At 35.1% G+C, this 22,519-nt stretch overlaps 1 pseudogene; it reads left to right on the forward strand.

Annotated features, from left to right (window-relative positions):
• LOC136397068 (GTP-binding nuclear protein Ran-like) overlaps positions 1-22,519 on the forward strand; it is a 241,508-nt pseudogene that overhangs the window by 75,537 nt on the left and 143,452 nt on the right.

Genomic DNA, 22,519 nt, shown 5'->3' on the forward strand with positions numbered 1-22,519 from the left:
TCATGTTTGAACTCTAGATGGTACAATGAGGACCAATAGGTAACACAAAATATTTTCACTACACAGGAAGAAGACTTACAGCAATTGAAATCTACAATATTTTAGCACACATATCCTATTAAGGAGATGCTTCTTCACAGGTACAACATCACTATCACAACAAAAAATATTAATGATAATTTTATAATGTCATCTAATTCAGTTGTTACTCAAATTTTCCCAATTATGTTGAAAATATATTTATAGGCTTTTAAAACTCTAATATTTATTTAAAGAGTCATATGTTACAAAAAGTATTGTTATACTTTAAAAATCACCTTTAATCTAGAGTCTTCTTTCTCTTTAGACAGTGTTCTTTTTTTCTTGACTTTGAATTTTCTTAAAAGTAATGGCTTTGAGAATGTTTTAAATTATGGACTTGTTAAATTGATTCAAAATGGTGAGATTTAACATGTTTCTCTAATTACAAAACTTCTCATAAACTACAAGTTAGGTAGATGCTTTATTCAGAATAAACATTATTGGCAAGACTACTTTATTGGTAATGATTTACATATATTTTATATTGCATAGCAACCAGAGGAGACACAAGCTTTCAGCTCATTCAACTAATCACAACTGCTGTGATTATCTTCTTGGGTTGGGTAGTGACCACCAGATCATTCCATATTAAAGGTACATTGCACCCTTACAATTTGTGAACAATCTATGCAGTGATACTTTATCACTGTGAGAATATCATGCTTCACAACAATCTTTTAACCAAAGATTTTAGCCTCCATTGTCCCTATCTAAATATCAGATATTATAATGGTGCTGAATAGAAATTTTTAAAATCAACTTTTTATATTTATTAGTCTCTCCATTTATTAATAAAATATTAATTACTCAGTATACACTATGCATCTCAGTTGATTTCCTTGCCTCATTGCCTTCTTCCCTCCTTTGCAATTTATTTGCCAGAGTACAACACAGTAGTTTTTGACTCATGTCACATTTCTAAAACCTTAAATTTGCTTTGAAATCAAGTATTCCAAAAGTGGGGTTACATAAGGAATAGCAAAATAGGTCTGAGAAACAGCCAAACCTCTGGGGTTTGCCTCATTTAAAAATAAACTTAAAAAAATAAAAAGAAACAATATATAAGCTAACAGATAAATTCTTCAATAGATTCTTATGGATCATAATATGAAATTTAAACTTTTCTGGACTTCTTCTTATGCAGAACTCTTTCTTTAAGCACTCCATATGAGTATGTCTCAAGTCTTGTATTTCATATATAACAGTGAGGTCCTAGAGGGCTAATTTGAGGAAGGCTAAATAAAGAGCTTGTGTGAACAGGTTCATAAAGAGAAATAGTATAGAATCATAAGACTTGCCACAGGAGAGGAGCCTTGCCAGCCCTAGAATGCAGAGGGGTAGCTCTATGCTATGGGAAAGGCCATGTGAAGGAAGTTGTAGTCTTCAGTTGAGGAATGCAGCAAATCTGTGGTGACCTTGTTACTTCAAAGAGCGAGCCAAGGAATAAATGCCCGACCTGCTCTTCTCTCTCATTCTTCCCTCCTCAGGGTGCACATTTCCCATTTGGGCCAAACACAACCAAAACCTAACACAGGGCCCTTGAGCATGAAATCCAAAATATCAGCATCCCAGGCATAGAATAGTGTGGAGGGGTCAGTGGAAACTACCTAACCTATCATAGGTTGCTAATAGTTGTTATATGAAAGGAAAGGAAAGATTTATTGACAAAGTAACTGCTGGCTAAAATAAAGCCTAATTGATAGAGATATATCCACCTTTATCTGTTTTACATAGGGCCAGGGTATGAGAAACCATATAATCTATAATTTTCAAAACTTTATTTTTAGTCAACACTTTTTAAAAGACACTTGGTAGAATTGATGTTTTACAGAAATTACAGGGCAAAGGTGCATTAGATGTACAAAGTCTGGTTTACCTGACTCTCTCCAACTATGTTGTAAACATGAAAGCAGAGACTATGTCTTTCATTTCTCTGTTCCCATTGCCTGAGATGATACAAACATTTATTGAGTGGGTGAGAATAGGTAAATGAGAGAGTGTGTAGAATGAATCAGCTCTAACCTAATCATTAACACTCTCCTAATAATATTTTCTATATTATCTACATCTATTTCTCCATTCCTGCCCATATTCACAAACACAAGGTATCCGTGATTTCATAGTGTGAACAAGATTGAAAGATTTTATGTCCTTTTCATAAGTGTTGTTTTCAAAATTCCTAATTAACACAGGGATCCAAATGAAGCATATAAAAATATATTGAGGAGACTAAACACAAGAATTTGGTTGCTTAATATTTACCATAAAATTTTACCTTTAATAATGAGACCTATAAAGATCTTTTTATCTTCAAAGTACTTTAAAACATTAATTAATTATTGCAAGACTCCTGTGCAATAAATAATTATTATTATCATTCTCTTTATTGATGGGTAAATGAAACAAAATTGTCTAATAACTTTAAGGTATTTAGGTCAACTACAGTGTTAAAAATTTAATTCTTTTCTTTTCAGCACACGTTTTTCACTCTAAAATTTGACTTAAAAATCATTTTATGAAATGTATTTTTTCTAACATCAGAGATATAAATAATACACTCTCTTCTTTCTCCTAAATATTAAATCAACTTCAATCTTCAGTATTCCTGTTCATGAGCTATAAAACTTTAAAAAGTTGTAAGTGATTTCTAGAAATTACATTTCCATTTCTTCGGCATCATTATTAGTAAGTGGATGAATATTTTCTTCAAGAAAATATGTAATGTTTCAAATTCTAGCTCCAAAAGAAATGAATTTCAAAACATAGTTTGGTGATATTCTGGTGTTTACAAACCAAGCACTTCCTTTGGAAAATAAAGTGACACAAAATTTATTATGTTCTGTCATATTTTATAAACGTATTCAGAAGTAAACTGTTGGGAAAATTTTGCATATTTTTGTCAATGTTGTGTTTGTAAATTTGCTGTTTCTGATGAATTATAGGATATATTCATAGATTTTTGGAAAACAAATTACTTGTTTTTTTAATTCCATACCAAGTATAGATGTGTCTTTGTATTTGTACCACTTATTCATAACATGGATATTTAAAATGACATCTGCAGCTGCACACGCAACACAAATGGATCTGTGTTTCCTTGGGATTGTCAACCGTTTCTGTGCCTCTTTTCCAAAATGGTCATTTAAGTAGCAACTTTTCACTAAACACCCAAATTCTCTCATTATAATTGGACTTCTGCTGAGGAGTATTTATTTCTACATATTAAATCAACCTGCAATAGTTTTACTTTGTAAGAAAATATAAGATAAATATAAGCTAACTCATCAGTTTTTTAAATTGTAGCCATTAGCTGCTTAATAGTTTAGTGTTACAATTCAGGAAGCATTTAAGAAAGGAAGGAAGCAAAGTGAGTGGATGGTGAGAGAGGAACTGTCTCAGTGCTTACCATTTCAAACAAAGGTTGTCCACTCAGTGTGAAGGAAGGTGAGGGAAAGGAAGGAACAGGATAAGGAAGTGCTAAGTTTCTATAGTGGCAGAGAGAATGTTTAGGAGCAATTATTGTCAAGGCTGGTTTTTCTTCACTTGTAGAATGACTCTTAACTACTATCATGGAAGTCTAGAACTCTGGCAGAAGAGAAATATGGTTAACCATCACAAAAAGAGCTATTTCAAAACGCTGCCCTGAAACAGCCTCTTCCTTACTATTTATACATTTTTAGTCATCTACATGCTTGCCACCGCTATGACATTAATCAGAATGTGTGGGTGAGTAAAATCAAGAGTGGAATGAGAAAATACTTCTGAGATGATACAGAAAGCAACCAACGCAAACATTTCCCCTAAGTTCTCACTGAATATGCCAGAATAAAAATAACTTTGTCTGCTCCTTTGTTTTCTTGCAGAGGTTATCTGAGTCTTCATTGTTTGAATAAAATTTTGGCAAAGTGTGACTTAAGGGGTATACTAAAATTAAACCTTAGATTAGAATATTGTGGTCTCTATTAAGAATAAGAGAGATGAAGTAAAAAAAAAAAGGAGGGTTGGAAGAATAGATGGACATAAGGAAAAACATATAGACAATAATCTTTATTGACTACATACCTACTCTATAAGATAGACCCATTACCCATTTTTATATGTGCCTTATCATTTAATTCTCACAGCACGCCTATAACACATGCGTTTATATACCATTTTTTAATAAAGTCAGATCCAAAGCTGTTAGATAAACTGTCAAGATTACTTCATTAGTTTGAGTAGTACTTTTGAACCAGATCTAATTCTAAAGAGCAATCTTTCTGTACCTTACAATCCTAACATCTTATTACTCATTTACACTAGTGGACACATGGAAATCTAATATTTTAGTTGAGAGCAATAAAGCAAACAGAAAAGCAGCAAAGGAAAAACAATGTGTGTGTTAGGGGGGGCAGAGCATTCAAGAAATAGAGCAAGAAAGAAGTTCTAGGAGAAAGTTGTACCCTTTCCAAAAATTTTTTAAGAATAAAGAAAACAATGTAATGTAGGTTGGGAGTCTGTAAAAGTACCTGCAATCAACAGACCTATGAAATACAGCTTTGTGAAAAACAAAGTCATTGAAATAAAACAAAACAAATTTATGGTCAATTCATTTAGTTTATCATAATTAATGAAAATTCTTGAGAAGCACAATAGTCTAACATGCAATAGAGTTCGATTTATTAAATGGTATGAATAGTATATGATTTATTCTTTCAGAAAACTAGTAAAATTATACTGAGAGTGAGAAAGAGAGACTGATTATAACACTGACTTGTTTCAGGATAGCTCTGTACAGGGTAATGCCATTAATCTTACCTCGTATTTATTACCATCCGACAGTTTCCAATTCATTCCATGCCACTCATTTCTCAACCAAAATGACATTGCGAATTCAAATTAATTTTTCACACATTTCTTCAGGTACTTTTAATGGTTTATTAAATTCTGGAAACTACATATCATATCTGCTGCCTTTCCTTTCTTCTCAAGGTTGGTAATTCTGCTTTAAGCTATCAATCTCAAAATTACTTATCCTTTATAAAACCATGTTACTTATTGCTCATTGAGTATATTGGCTTCGAAATTGTCCTAGATGTTATATTTCTAACAGCTTATAAGAATCGGTTTACAGCCTGAGCAGGTGGTGGCACAGTGGATAGAGCATCGACCTGGGATGCTGAGAACCCAGGTTGGAAACCCTAAGGGTCACTGGCTTGAATGTGGGATCATATATATGACCTCATGATTGCTGGCTTGAGCCCAAGTTTACTGGTTTGAGCAAGAGGTCACTGGCTCATCTGGATTCCTCCGGTCAAGTCACATATGAGAAAGCAATCATGGAACAACTGAAGTGCCACAACTATGAGTTGATGCTTCTCATTTCTCTCCCTTTCTGTCTGTCTCTCTCTCTCTCTAAAAAAAATAAAAAAGGAAAGAAAAGAAAAAAAATAGGTTTACCAAAATCAATGAAAATATTTTTAGGATAACATATTCTATTTCACCTTCTAGAGTATATATATATATTTCATATAGACATAAAGACCTACTGAGTCATTTCTGTTTTCATGAGTTGTTATTTTCCAAAGACATTGGTCCCTTAAACACTTAGAAAGCCAGACAGGTTGCTTACCTTACAAAAAGGAAGATAATAGAGAGCTATAGATTTTTAAAAATTTTTTACTGCTAAATTATAATTTTGAGTGACTTAAGAATAGCAGAAAGTCAAAGGTTTTATATTCCATAGATTGTTGCTGTTGTTATCATGAAACTATAATGTTCATGTGGGAAGAATCAGAATTGGAAAGTATTAAATCTAAGTTCAGCCTGACCTGTGGTGATGCAGTAGATAAAGCATCGACCTGGAATGTTTAGGTCACCAGTTTGAAATCCTGGGCTTGCCTGGTCAAGGCACATATGAGAAACGTTACTATGAGTTAATGCTTTCTGCTCCTCCTCCCACTTCTTTTTTCTCTCTCCTGTCTCTAAAATCAATAAATAAAAATTTTAAATAAATTCTAAGTTCAGTGTAACATGTAGTCATTTGTGTTCACTGTTGGTAACTTTTGCTTTAGTAGTTAGGATTAGGACTAGCTGCATGAGATAGAAAACAAAAATTAACAGAAGCTCAAACAAAATAGTAGTATAATTTTCCTCTCAGGTAAAGAAATTCTAGAAGAAAGCAGGCAGCGTGTTGAGAGACCAGACTTCTCCTATCTTCATTCTCTATCATCCCAGTGCTTGCTTCTCATACTAAAGGTCAATTCTGGCTCAAAAAAAAAAAAAAAAAAAAAAAGAGGCTAGCAAGACGAAGTTCATATTTTCTCTTTTCCAATGAGACTTTGTAGAAATCTCACCATACCATTTCCACTTATATACCAGTGGAAAGAAATTAATCACATGGTCATACCCAAATACAAGAAAGGGTACAAAATAGACTTTTAACTGGGCAGTAAATCAGTATTGTTACAAAAGAAGAAAAAGAAATGGACAATAAAAGGTGATTAAATGTCTATGCCATACCAAGTTTTATTCTTGGTCCCTCAATTTTAAAAGCATTCTTTAAATCCCTTTCTGCTCATTTGCTTTGGGTAATGACTTTCATTATTTAACATCTAACTAGTCAACCCTACATTTTGTCATGGTCTTCCAGGTCTACATTTTTCATGTAGTCCTGTATCCTAAATTTCTAATTTCCTAATATCTAGTTTTATTTCTACTTGGATATTATATAGTACAACAGAGACAATGCTATGTACTCATTAAATCTATTCTCTTTTTTTCTGGGGAGGGCGTGTATGAAGACCACATTTCTCAGCCTCCCTTAATATTAAGTGGAAGCCATATGACTAACTTCAGGCTAATGGAACAGAGGCAGAATGATATTGTCTTATTAGGTCCCATTTGATAGCTTATTCATTCTCCTATATCTGAGGCAGGAAGTGATGGGCTCCAAGACAGCAGAGCTACACAACTGAAGGGGACTATATCCCAGTTATATCCCAGTTATTCCTCAGAAATGGGCAGTCCAGAAAAGACCTCAGCCCAAACCCCCATCAGACTTTATGGTGATCCAATGAATTTATAACTTTACTTGTTCCAGTAGAAAGTATAAATTACACTAATTAATACAAACAGGTATCAATAAAAGAATCACTGTATTCTCTAGCAATTCAAATGTAATTTATAGCATATTTTTTTTATAAAGAAGACAAATCATGTTTGCAATTACAGGTTTTCTTTATATAAACCAGATAGATTAAAATCCAATGTTAATCAAACTATAAAGGTTAAAGGAATTATATGTAAAAATGTAATGCAAAAAAATCACAATTAGGACAAATTCTGGGGACTCATTAAATGTCTATAATTTTGATTAGCATTCATTCATTGATATGTATATATGCTGTTTCTATTCCTAGATTATAGCACCCTGGTGATCAGAGCCGCTGTCTAATCTCTGTTTACAGAACAACACACAGCACCTTACCTTTTGTGGAATGAGTGTTCAATGATAATCACAATATTGATGAAGATCACAGTGATAACAGTATTGATAGAGTTGATATAAAATGTACAGTGGTATCATTATATCAAGATTAGTAAATAGGCAATAAAGAGTACTTTCAAATGAGTTTGGAGTTGGAATACTTAAAGCTATTTCTCTTCATTTTTCCCACTCCCAGTGTAAAATTTCTAACAGTGCTAAATTCAGCTTTTTCTTTTTAAATTTCTAGTTGCCTCATTTCTTGTATAGATTCTGAGTTTTATTAGCTGATCATTTTCACAAAGGCCTTAAATGTTGAGCTTTCCTCTAATTCTGTATTTGTGAAAAATGAACCAGTACAAATAAAATCTTAATTGGTGTCATCATCTTTTGATGAAAATGAAGTGCCTTCTTTAGAAATCCAAATATCAACACTTGCCACCTCACTTTTCTTTTCCCAGCTGACATGTGAACAATTAATCCTCCAATATCTCCAACCCTAAAAGGAGTCACAAGATGGATTTCCCACTTAAATAAAGAAGAATTAGTGTAAATAAGCAACAGTGCAGCGACAAGGCTCTGTGTGCAGTTTTGGAGCACTTAAACATGAATTGCAATACATAGAAATGTTTTTAGACGAGAAGTAGGATAGAGTCTTTTTCATGTTGTGTAATCTGTGCATAAATAATAGCAGTACGCAGCCTACTTATTTGAGCAGAGACCACATTAAAATCATATAGAAGATGGGATGGCCCAACCTGTGGTGGCGCAGTGGATAAAGCATCAACCGGGAATGCTGAGGTGTTGGTTTGAAACCCTGGGCTTGTCTGGTTGAGGAACATATGGGAAGCAACCACTATGAGTTGATGCTTCCTGATCCTCACCACCCCCTTTGCTCTTTCTATCTCTACCCCATTTTTTCTAAAATCAATAAATAAATTTAAAATAAAAGATGTGATGATGGCAGTAATGAAGAAAAAATTTATACAAACATAATGGGACTTTTTTTCAAATATTTTTAGAGAAACAGAAAATTTGTACAGTTAACTAAGACAAGAAACACAAAAGCAAAAAAGGTATTTAGAAGAGAGGGAAAAGGATAAATACAATATTTTTTTTAACTAGTGTAAAAAGAGATAAAAATTATGAGCTATGAGACACAGCACAAACAATACAGGGTTATTCTGTTCTACTTTCTTCTAATTTTCCCTGAAAAGAAAAATGGTCCTGAAAACAGAAAGGAGAGGGGGGTACCCAGGTGGGAAACCATCAGGAAGCAAGGAGGTAGAGTCCAGAAAAACAGCAACTATGGAAGAAGATTGTTCCAAGTACAGAGGAAAAAATAACCTGTCTTCTCTAGTGATAGACCACTATTCTACATAAAAACAAAAGATTTAAACTTTGTTTTCACATTTGAATAGAAGTACAGCCAGGTAATAAGGCTTTTAAAAGAGCCTAAAAGTGCCTTCATTGTGGGTTTCCTCCTTTGTTTCATTTTTATGTCCTCCCCCCAGTTCGCAGCCTGAGCCCCCATGCTTTCGGGAAGCACAGAGCAAGACTGTCATTAAATGTGCCTGAATTTGAAGTGCTGTTGAGTACAAAAATCCTTCCTTATATTTAATGATATTTCCTATTTCAAAAACTGCACTGAACTAATGTTATATTTATGTGCTTGATTGTCACATTTTTGGGTTTTTTGTGTTTTGTTGTTGTTTTTTTACAGAGACAGAGAGAGAGTCAGAGAGAGGGATAGATAGGGACAGACAGACAGAAATGAAGAGAGATGAGAAGCATCAATCATCAGTTTTTCGTTGCTACACCTTAGTTATTCATTGATTGGTTTTTCATATGTGCCTTGACTGTGGGCCTTCAGCAGACCAAGTAACCCCTTGCTCAAGCCAGTGACCTTGGGTCCAAGCTGGTGAGCCTTGCTCAAATCAGATGAGCCGGCGCTCAAGCTGGTGACCTCGGGGTCTCGAACCTGGGTCCTCTGCATCTTAGTCCGACGCTCTATCCATTGCGCCACTGTCTGGTCAGGCGATTGTCACGTTTTTGATAAAAACCCTTCTCTACCTTGGAAGGTATCTTTAAACTGTCCAAACAGCAACCTGGTAAAGGATGCAAATGGAGCAGTAGATGGGAAAGGGATTAACCAGGAAACAAATTAATTCAGCCAAATCTTTCTTAGGGATTAATGGACTGACAGATGTCAATGCCAAATCACCCCTAGATCCATAAAATAAAAGTGGTGTTTTCCCGGAGATGTGCTGCTGTTACCGTGAATATACTGAAGAACCAATGTAGATGCTCATAATACAACAATTTTTGACCTGCTGAGAGTGATGTGTGGGCATAAAGTAAACCCCACAGTTGGCAACTGTATCAAAAGCACCTCTCAGTTTCTTGTAAGATATTACCTAAAAACTTAGAATGTCAGAGTAGTGCTTCTGACATAAAGAAAGATGACAGGGAAGTCTAGGATTTTTTTTCTTCTTGAGATTTCTTATTATAATTTGGAGTGGTTTGAGAATGACAAAAAAGGCACAGACTACCTCTTCTATTTATTTGTTATGGTTTGGCTATTAGGTACCTCTGTTGACTACTCAGAAAGTGTCAGAAATATACAATATTAAACCTAGTGTCAATGTGCCATGTATTAATAGTTAGATTAAAACTCAAGGCCTACAGAGTTTAATCTTTAAGGACTTAGCTTTAAAAGAAGAATAGAAATTGAGAAAGTATGCGCAAAATGTGAAGGAATAGAAAATATAAAGTAATCTTTAATAAATGGGGTGGGGTGCAAAATCTAACCTACAAGGACCCAGGCATAGGTCCTTAGGTCTCTTTGACCTCCTAGAGAAGTCATAATTACTCATTGGTGAGATGACATTCCTGGGGAAGGGAGTTGAGTGGAAAGAATTTCTCCTTGAGGAAATTGATCAGAACTATAAAATGGGATATTCCCACTGACGACTTGTTCAAGTAAAGAAAGTGAATCAGGACTTCCCATTTCTGTCCCACATTGTGTATCCTCCCCTATGATTATTTTTCTCTGAAACTACTGTTACCTGTTTCTATATCTAGCATTCTACTGACTTCTATCTCAAAGACTAACAAGTACCTACTATAAAATGTTTTTGTGAAATGCTTGTGACAAAAAGTTCATTTGCTGACCTTACCATAATTAATTTTTATAATGATCTTGTTCTGAAATGATGTTCTGGGATGCAGTACTTTTAACTATAACATTACATGACTTACATTGTGTAATAGTTTTCATTTTTGAAGGCTCCGTTATTTATATTAATTTGCTCTGTGACATAAGAAAAATATAACTTTTCTTGTGTGATTTAGAGTCACACAGCTAAATCTAAGTATAGAGCATCTCTTATGGTCCCTAGCTCACTAAAAATATATACACAATATGGAAGTTAAGTTCTCTGCTATGTACATACCCAACCCTCACCCAGTTATATATTTCAACCATAATATTTAACCTAATTGGCAAATATAGTAAAACATTTTAATTTATATTTTCCCATGCAAGAATAAGTTCCACAAGTCTATTTTGTTCACCATCATAACTCTGACACAAAGCATGGTTCCTGGCACATTAAGGATGTTCAATAAATACCTGTTGCATGAATGGATAGATGGTTTCCTTTTCATCAAATGGTATCTAATCTTTGCACTGTCATCTAATTGTACTTCAGTTGTATCACCAGCAGCTTTTTGTTACACTTAGATATCTTTGCAGGTACACATCTATTTCCTTCAACTAGACTGTAGATTCTTATTTATTTATGGCCATAAAGACTGCATATAGCTGTCTATCCTGTAATGGTATCCAATAAATGGTTGAGAAAATAGAATTTTTCTCCATGTAGTTTAGGAAGCTGCTCGAATGATTTTTAAAGTGCTATGATCACTTATTTAAGACAAGCCAACCACACAGCAAACCCTTGATAAATTTCAGGATAGCATATCCTATACTTACAACATGTTCTGTATAAGTGAATAATTTTTTCTTGGTTGGGAATCATGATACATATTAAAGGAGCCATGACTGCTGTTTATCAATCCATGAGAGAGCACAGTGTTCCTTAAAAGAGAGAGAGAGACCCTCTTAAGCCAGTATCACAGAGAAAGTAAAGCAGAAATTGACCACTCACATTGGACATTTGAACTATGACATTTTTTCCCCAATATGTTAACATTGACAATAATTGCTTTCAGATGGATATTAAATTTCCTAAAACAGGTGGAGAGTTTTATTTCCAGATTCTGCCTCCTGTTTTGCATGAGCATCAAACTCTTATACTTGAATGTGAGAAATGCAAATGGAAAAAAATTTTGACCTAACTATCTATACAGTATATGTTGCACTTTGTGAAATTAAAAAAAACAAACAAAAAACTGAACATTTCCAAAAGATTTCTTCCACATCTCAAAGGAAAAAGTGACATTTTCAATCCTTGCTTCTCAATCAGGAATAAAGTTCTCCCAGTTTAAGAAGGGAAAACAGCAGCAATTCATAGATATTTTAAAGGTAAGCAATATATGACATAGAACTGAAGTCTCTGAAGAAAATCACTACTTTGAAAAGATAAAGCTATCCATTCAAACTTTAGATACATTAATTAAAGCAATATCATCATCCTAAAGAGAAAAATAAATGCTAAGTCAGATACTTCACAAAATAGTCTGGTTTCATTGAAATTCAATTTCATATAATCAAGAGGTTCTTAAACATCATCGAGACCCAGTGGTGGGATTCAGCCAGTTCACATCAGTTGGACAGAATCAATACCTAATTTTTTGTTGAGTTTGGCGAACCAGTTGTTAAAATGGCACTTGTAATCAGGGTTCTCTCTAAGGAGGGTGCCGAAACCAGCTGCCCAATGTGGAAATCACAAAGTTAGAGCCCTTATTCTTTTTTAACTTTCATCTGTGTGATGGCTTATTCTAAGTACCCGTAGTAATGTTCATTTCGTCCATAGATAAACAAACAGGATCCTACTCCTACAGTGAAATATGGTTAGGGATAAATCACACAGTCAGTGATGCCTGGATAAAAAAACAATAAACATTGGAAGTGAGGATACCAATCAAGAAGCAATATGGAAATATCTTAAATAACAGTTTCATTGTTTTCTGACAGGTATTATTTAATATTTTTTATTAACATTTAAAACTCTTGTTATCTAGTTTTCTGTACCTCTTTTATTATTCTTATTTAAGTATTAAATACATGAAATAATAAACTAACTTTTGGTATATTTTTTATATTTAAAACGGTTATTAGGGCAGAGTACCGGCTGTTAAGTTATTTGAATACCACCACTGTCGAGACTCCTACACAAATTGTACTTATACCAATATAAAACAAGACATTTTTATTGACCATAAAATACAAATCACTGAATTTCCATACTCCAGGCTTTATTTATTGTTAAACTTTCTCTAACTTACATGTGTGTTTTAAGAGACAGCTGAGGGTCATTGACTCCCATTAATTTTCCTAAAAAACTGCATTTATTTTATATCTGAGAAATAGCTGTCTTCCCAATTGATCACTAGTTTTTTTGTGGGGGGGGGGGTTGTGACAGAGACAGAGGAGACAGAGAGAAGGACAGATAGGGACAGACAGACAGGAAGGGAGAGAAATGAGAAGCATCAATTCTTCGTTGAGGCTCCTTAGAAGGACAGATAGGGACAGACAGACAGGAAGGGAGAGAAATGAGAAGCATCAATTCTTTGTTGAGGCTCCTTAGAAGGACAGATAGAGACAGACAGACAGGAAGGGAGAGAAATGAGAAGCATCAATTCTTTGTTGCGGCTCCTTAGTTGTTCATTGATTGCTTTCTCATATGTGCCTTGATGGGGGGGGGAGTGACCCCTTGCTCAAGCCAGTGACTTTGGGCTCAAGCTAGAGACCATGGGGTCATGTCTATTGATCACTAGTTTTTGATCACTTACTTTTGGTCTGCCTGTTTTGCTCTTGGCTAATTATAAACTATTAGAGCCTTAATTTAAAACCTGCTAGTAATTTTTTTGTAAACCATTTATATATATTTTATTTCCTACTCACTAATCACCTCTAGCTTCACTATAATGATGGCCAAAATTTGGTTTTACTATAGACATAAAAATCATGGTTTATAAATATGTTTAACATGGGAACTAAGCCCCATCCAACCTGCTTTAGTTCCTAGACCACACACAGTGTACTCACCACCCTGAACAAAAGACTTGAGCTCAACCTCTGGGTACAGAAGAGTGGGATATCTTAGTCCAGGTTGCTATAGCAAAATGCAATAAGCTGGGTGACTTTTAAACAGCAGGATTTTTTTTCTTACAGTCTGGAAACTGGAAGTCTGAGATGAAGATACCAGCATGGTGGGGTCTCGGAAGACCCTCTGCCTAGGTTGCAGATTGCTGACTTCTATCCTCACATGCAGGAGAGCAGAGTAGGGGAATTCAGCTCTCTGGTGATTCTTATAAGGGCACTAATCACACTCATAGGGCTTGATCTTCAAAGACCTCTTCTAACGCTAATTGCCTCCCAAAGTTTCCACCTCTGAATACCATCGCTTTGGGGGATGTGTTTTCAACATAGGAATTTGGCAGGGGGACACGAGCATTCAATCCATAATGCAGAGTAATTGCCATTTCAAGTAGGATGCAGAAGGGGTCAGAATATGATGCCCCAAAATAGTCCCTTGACATAAAGATTATTTGGGGGTAAAGACAAATGAAAACAGCAGGTGCAGGAAGAACTTTCTGCCCTCCTCCTTTTTGGCCTAAAAGCAGAGCACAAATTTCCCTTTTGTAAAAAGGTGACATAAATTTCCATTTGTAAATGTGTTCTCCTATCCCAGACAAAGAGAACAATGTTCATCTTCATAACAGTACTCAAAAACATTTATATACCAGATATGTCCTAGTCATCTTCCTACAGCTTACTGTCCCTGAGAACCCAGACCCCATTTTGCCTTTGCCTAGTCCCTTCTCCATAATGTATTGCCCATTGTTAAAATGTATATATGTCCCTGGGGTCTAACTGTCTCTGTGTTTTAACTGCTTTTTTTGACTAGGTGCACATACAAATATTATCATCTTTCTCCTGGTAATCTGGTTTTGATCAGTTTAATTCTCAGGCTCTCAAACACTAATACTAACAGGGTAGGAGGACTTATCCCAGGCACTTTTGGCTGCAAGAAATAGAAAAGCCATTAAAACAAAACTGGCTTCTGTTAAGATACCAGTTACATTATATAGCAGTTCATAGCAGTGACAGGCCAGGAATGGCCAACTGGTCAATTCAGCAGTTCATTATACCAGGAAGGAACCCCGTTATTTCCATCTCTTTCCTCCTGCCATCATCTGCATGTAGGTTTTCTCCTCAGGTTTGTCCTTTCATGATAGCAAGATGGCTCTAGTAGCTTCAAATGCTATATGCTCACACAACAACATTCAAAAGCCAGAATGTATAGAAGGCATATTTGCTTCCTTATGTCCTTCAATAAGAATGGTTAAACTGCCTAGAAGCTATCCAACTGATTTCCCTTCACATCTCACTTGCCAAAATTCTGTCACTTGCCCAATGCCAGAATGAATCACTTGGCAGGGGCATGGAATTACCATAATTGGCTTGGACTAATCAAGCTTCACCCCTGGAGTTGGAAAAGAAGCCAAATTCTCCTGATGCTCATCATCCCTAGGCAGAACAGGAGCAGAATCAGTGAGTGTTTGTGAGTAGGCCACCAACCAACACTGTCTGTCATGCTCGCTGATGCAATCTCTTTGCTCTGCTCATGCACTCCGTTCTCTCCTACTTTCCTTACGTTTGTAAAATCTGGACTTCCTTGTTTTATTTTTCACAGCCCAGATTTTGTAGCACCAGCTTAGAGTTCCCACTAAATCACTTTGTGGCATGTCTTATAAATAGGTTAACATTCACTTCACAAAAGAAGCACTTACAAGCACATTAAGAAATGCAATTGTCCATTAACCTTCCTAATCTTTGAAGATCAGAAACATAATTCACTCAGGATACCTGGGGGGCAGGAAGTAGCCACAACATCACTGAGCAGATTCTATTACTTTAGTTCTTCAGACTCCAAAAGCATGAGGCTTGTGGTGCCTTATAAACTCCTCAAGAGCTAGATTCTCATCTCCCACAGTGATATGTTATGAGCAGTTAATAAAGATTTATTGGATAAATTAATAAATGAGTGTTATTCTTTTTGTGACTCTCTTCTACAGTCTGACAAGATAAAAATTGCCTCTTGGAAACTCATTAAACCTCATGTCTATTTATGGTCTGATTTTTCCTTCACCCCAGAGATTCTAGATTCATCCTGCAACAATGACCACTAGCATTAAACTATGCTAAGTTAATAAAGCCATTAAACTACACCATCCTATTTCACAACACTTTATAGATTTGCATTATTGGTTGACATATTGTGTTCAGGGATTATAATAATAGTATTATTTCTCCTAATATTTGGGGTTAAAAGGACTCCACTTTAGAAGTTTATAATATATGTGGTGGCATTATAAGGCCTTTCGTAGACTGGCCTTTGTCACGCTCCAAGGTCATGTCATGCCTTTTAGAAATTCCAGAAGCATTCTGTCATTGAGTTTGCAATTTCCTTATGTAGAGTCAGAAGCCAGGGCTACCAACACAGCAGCCCGGCCCATGCAGGTTCGCATTGGATTCGGACAGTCGGTAAAGAAACAACGGAGCCAAAAACTGGTGGGCCATAATCTTTAATCCTAGCTTGCACCCGGCAGGCAAGTAAAAACACACACTGGGCTCCAAAACCCACTCACATTCAGTGCTCACAAAGCTACTGACTTATCTGAGTTTCGTAGCATCAAAGGTTTCTAGCTCACCAGACTTATTCACCTCTGTTCCCCCTCTCCTTCCTTCTCCCTGCACAAACTCTGCACAAACTGGCTTCTCACTCAACACTCCACCATCTTGGCTGCTTCTCCTGGCCACATGGCCTCTCTCTGTTCTCTGCTCTGCTCCCTCTGCTCTCTCATGCTAATCATCCCAGGAACCAAGAGAGCAAGCTCTCGTTCTGCCCCCATTTTATAGTGTAGAAATCCAAACCTTTAATCCAATATACAAAACAGGGAAGTCTCTAATACAAAGACACTTCGCTGAGGCATGATTGGATTGTACCGCCCCACATCAAAAAGGGTGGGAAAGGCTTAGTCCTAAAACCAAGGCCCAGGCTACAAGGATCCTGCCTGCCCCCAACACACATTAATATCACCTGGGCAACGGCCTCCACGTGGGCAGTGTTATCTTTTACAAAGTGAGCATAATACATTTCATCTGCCCAACACCTTAATATTCTCTACTTTATATCACTTCAATGCATCTGATCTGTGTAGTTTCCTCTGCCTGAAATACCCTTTCCTACGTGGTCTAACTTTGGAACATATCTCGAGATTTCCTTCTTTGGGCACAGCTTGCCAAAGAGCCCCAAGCAAAATTAGACAACATTTTTCTAAATTCCTCTAACTATGTGTTATTATAACTTTGTTGGTTCTTTGACATATCTGTTTCCTTTTTGGATGATAAATTTTTTGAACATGGATTCTGTATTTTTATTACTATTATTTTAATTTTCATTGCCTTTTATAGTACCTTGAAAATAGAGAGTACTTATTAAATATTTGTTAAGTTAAAACTTTGAATTGCACATAAATCAATACCAACCAAAGAATATATCATTATAGCACTAGTGTCTTGTGTGAATTGTAGTACCTTGATTTCAATCCTTTCTCAGTACTTAGTAAGACTATAACTAGTTCACCTCATTGACAGAAATACTCTTAAGGAAAATATATTTCTCAGGGTTAAATCCCACTGTTACAAATATAAATGGAAACTGCCATATACTTAAGAGTGTGTTTTGCACGTTTAATACCCAGTAAATTATGCTGCTCTTCTACTCCAAAGAACTTCAGATTTTTTTCCATTTTTATTTCTGGTTCTTTTTTTCTTTCTCTTTTTTCTCTTATTTTTTTTATCTTTGTTTCTATCAGAACATAACAGAGCATTCAAATAAATGATGTGTAATATTTCTATAAATTAAATGTTCAACATAAGTTATCTTTATTTACTTTACACTTCAGTTTAAATGGAATATTAATAGCAAGTAATATCTCTTCGAAATTCCAATGTAAATTTCTGTGTGTGTGTGTGTGTGTGTGCGTGTGTCAGAGACAGAGAGACAGAAAGAGGAACAGATAGGGATAGACAGACAGGAAGGGAGAGAGATGAGAAGCATCAATTCTTCGTCACAGCTCCTTAGTTGTTCATTGATTGCTTTCTCATATGTGCCTTGACCAGGGGGCTACAGCAGACCGAGTAACCCCATGCTCAAGTCAGCAATTTTGGGCTTCAAGCCAGTGTTCTTTGGGCTCAAGCCAGCAACCATGGGGTCATATCTATGATTTCAGGCTCAAGCCAGTGACCCTGCGCTCAAGCCAGTGAAACTTTGGGTTTCAAACTTGGGTCCCCTTGCATCCCAGTCTGACCTCCACCCACTGCACCTCTGCTTTGTCAGGCAATGTACAAATTCTTTACACAGACAACTGTGCACATTCTTTCTTCTCTTTCTTCTCCAAAATTAACCATCATGTGTTTTGCATGTATGTGTGTGTGCAGTATAAAATCAAATAGATACATCTCATTTCAGTCAGAACTATAACCCAGTGCTCAAATGCCAAAGTATAAAAATATGATGGGGTCCAGAGAAGGAAATCAGAGAGAAAGAAGGAAAGAGAAAGGTTCTCCAAAAAGGAGAAAAATAATTTCATGTTTTTAAGTTTCATAGTAGCATATAAAGAAAATACATATCTAAATCCCTAGATGGATTTATTTAATGTTATAAAATACTCCTCTCTAAAAGAAATTAAAATCTCTTCCATCTTATCTCTATTAAAAATATGAAATATAGTAGTTTTTTAATATATAGCATTCAATTTGTAAAGAATTCTTAGAATCAAAGATAAAGTCAATTTCCAAGGAATAGGTAACCATATTAGGATTCCTCTGCAAGAATGTACTTGTTTCACTTAGGTTCTCCAGAGGACATAAACACATTTAGAATATACCAAAAAACCATTCATCATCTTGTTAAAAGTATAAATAACCCACTAGGGGGAAATGTGGCGAGAAAAGCCCAAGAGCAACACAGAATACAAAATTAGGATAGACAAATCATTACAAACATACACCAAAGAATAATCCTTTGCTCCCTACAGACTGTACAAAGTAACACAGAAAATCACATTTTTTGTCATCTGATGGGACTTTCCCCCTGAATAATAGAAAATAGGAATCAACCCTCTGTAAGAAAATTAAGCATTTCTTAATCAACATTATTCTATAGTGTTAAAAAGTATCTTCATATTTTTAGGACTCTTCAAATAGATACTTTATGTACTGAAAAATGAAATTAGACTTTTTAAATCTCAAAAATTTTCAGGAGATACCCCCTCACACACACACACACACACACACACACACACACACACACACACCACACACTATAGAAACCACAAGAGCCAGCTATCCCTTAATGAGCCAGATGTGTGAAACAGCCTCTGAGTCAGCTCTAAAATCTTGTTTAGCTGCTGTGTTTAACCTATTTGTTCAGCTTGTGGATTCAAGTGGACTGGTCGTATGTTATTTTTCTCAGAAACCTCAAGGTTTCTAGGCATGAAAATCATTAAGTTTACCAGAAAGAGAAGTTTGGTTCAAATTTTGTTAACTCAGGATGTATTTGGAGTCTAAACAGCATTTGTCCGTTCAAAGAAGACCATAAAATCTTAGATTCTTTTAATACTAATACAACTGATCTTACAAGAAGACATCGAGGCTACCTTGACATGTCTGGATAAGAACTGGATTGGCCTTGCAAAACCAGAGGGAATAAATTCTCGTCCCACTCTTGCCTCTACATACCACAAGCACACTTCTAGTCCAAACTCTCATCACCTCACATTGCAGTATTTATCATTTCAGTTATGAGCTATTCATGTATGAAGGCTTTATCCAATTTATAAAGTATATTTCACAACCATTTACAATTGACGAAGAATTACCCTAAACACTTTGCAAGTATTATTTCAACTCATCCTCAGTACAAGTTTAGGATATGTATACTATTAGTTTCTTCATTTTAAGGATGAAGATACCAAGGCACAAAGAAGTTAAATAATTTGCCCAAGTCACATAGTTTGTAAGTAGTAAAGTTGAGTTTTGAATTTAGACTGACTCCAAGTCTTGATCACTATGTTCTCTGATTACCCTCTTTAGATACCATTTTGATTCTATAATTACATATCCTCCCCTCCCCTGAAAAAAAACAAACAAACAAGAAAAAGTGTTTTGCCAAACAATTTAAATTAACATTTTTAGACACAAGCTCACCCCATTTGACCAACTCCTCTGTCACCTGGGTAATGCCACTGATGAAGACAAAGGGACGTGGTTTCTCTAATAACTAACTTTTTTTGATGCCCTAGTCACCACTCGTGCCTCCCTCCTCCTGACTACCCATGCTCTCCTTCACCATGCACTTTCCCACAGAAGGGTTTGCTGAAAGGCCATGTTGAACTGTAATTTGTTCGTTAAAGTCTTACTTGAGTCATTGTCTAATAGAACCTACCTCTCTGTGAGCTGGAACATGACCTCTTGCCTGCTAGACCAACAGTACCTGCAAGATCCTTTCTATGTAACGGGACTTGGTCTTAAATAGCCAATTTGGCCCTGATATAGTCACTGCCCATTCCTGTTATTGTCCATCCAAAAGTGTGACTTTTACCTTCTTCACATAGTGCTCAGGACTAATTTTAACAGTACTTATAATCTAAGAAATATTTGCATTTGTTTATATTACAATATATTTGGCATTGTATTAAAATATTTTATACTCATTAGGCATTCAAAAAATATTTGCAGAAGGAAAAGAAGTAAGGAGGAAGTAATGGAGGTGAGCAGAATCAGAGGGAAGGAGATGGAGAATAACATAGAAAAAGACACTCAATTAAGGTGTTATTTGCAAGGATAAGCTTAAAGCAAATTTCTACTGCTCTTATATTTTTTATCTAAACTTTGACCCTCAAAAGACAATTATAACAATTAAGTTCTAATTATACCTGTGGATTTACAGATAAAAAATGTATATATTATAATAGAATAATATATAGGCTACTCCCCACACCTATAAAAAAACTTTCAGCTAATAACCTTGAATTTCATTTTTAAAACCTAATCTTTTAAGTAAAGATTTCCTTTTTTACCATATCTAGAAATGTTACTCCAGGGAGAAAATGAGAACCAAAAGATAAATGTTATTAATTAAACTAGAATCTTCTATCTTCTAGATGGTGCATTTATAAAACCACATAGAAAACTATGAATCATCTTTATGACTATTGTTACAAGAATCATTAGTACTAGTCGTGCATTAAGTGAGGAAATAAATTGCTTTGCTCAAAATTTAATCCAACTATTCCTTTACATATTTGCTAAAGTGAACAACATTTTACAGGCTAGAAGGGCAACTAAGGACTTCAACCCCTTGCAGCAAACATGTAATATGCTTTACTATTACGAAATGTCTACATGTTCACAGTATAATTAGACTAGATATAGGATAGAGCTAGTTTCATTGTTTTGATTGACCTGACCTACCAAATCAAGTCAAAACCATCAAATAATACTTGACATTGACAAACAGTCTTGGCATATAAATCCTGTTTTATTACCTATACAGTAGGGATTTTGAACAATGTAAGTAATAGAGTAAAAAATAAAAACATTGTATATAGCAATTATAATAGGTAGCTTCATAATATGAGTTCCTAATTTTAAGGCCCATGACATCTTATCTTTTCAAGTTTTAGTTATACAAAATTAAATTATCTTTTGGTGTGTTCCTTATTCAAATACTTTCTTTTTGTTTTCTCTTCAGCCAGTTACCCTTTGGCTATTTATCTAATAATTTACATTATGGCTGCTTTTGAAGAAGAGCCATTTAAAAGAGATAAAACACAAACAAGTTGTTTGTGTTCTTGGATATTTGTAAAACACTGATAAAGAAAACATTTATTTAAATATGTTGGATTCATCAACTTCTCTAGCAAAATGGAGAATAGTAACTTGGACATTTGAAAACATTCATAAAACTTCAAAAAAAACTATCAAGATGTTCAAAAATTATAGAATAAACATTTTTTAAAAAAACTTAAGTATAACAAGTATTCTGTACTCTTTATATACTTTATTATAATCTAACAGTAAAACCAATGTTAGTAGGTAACATATATAAGAATAAAACCCAGCAACTTTCTTCCATTTCTTCTGAGAAAAATACATGGTTTTATTTTCTGATGGAAAAAGAAAATCTCTGCTCATTACCATTTCTGTATAATTGGCTGAGCTACTGGTCTATGTGCATTGAGCACATCCTTCACACTATCACTTTATAATCTCTTTGTAAAGATCATTTCATTCATGTCGTTACTCTGCTTTAAAATGCTTAGCTCTTCATGCCTACAGAATAATTCTTTACTATGACAATAATACCCCTAATAATTTGACCTTAGATGACTCTTAAACCCTTTATTCTACTTCTTCACTATCTTCAGTGGTGGAATTAAGCCAGTCCACATTGGTTCAGTAGAACTGCTACCTAATTCTTTGTTGAGTTTGGCGAACCAGTTGTTAAAATGACACTTGTAATCAAGATTCTAAGGTGGATGCCTAGGGAGCCACCCAATGTGGAAATCACAAATTTATATTCCTTACTTTTCTTTAACATTTATGTGTGCAACAGCATATTCTAAGCACCTGCAGTAATGTTCATACCATTTATAGGTGAAGAAAAGTTGATGAAACTATGCTTCTAATATTTATTTATTCATTTCAGAAAA

Source organism: Saccopteryx leptura, chromosome 3 (assembly GCF_036850995.1).
Source record: "Saccopteryx leptura isolate mSacLep1 chromosome 3, mSacLep1_pri_phased_curated, whole genome shotgun sequence".
Classification (NCBI taxonomy): domain Eukaryota; kingdom Metazoa; phylum Chordata; class Mammalia; order Chiroptera; family Emballonuridae; genus Saccopteryx; species Saccopteryx leptura.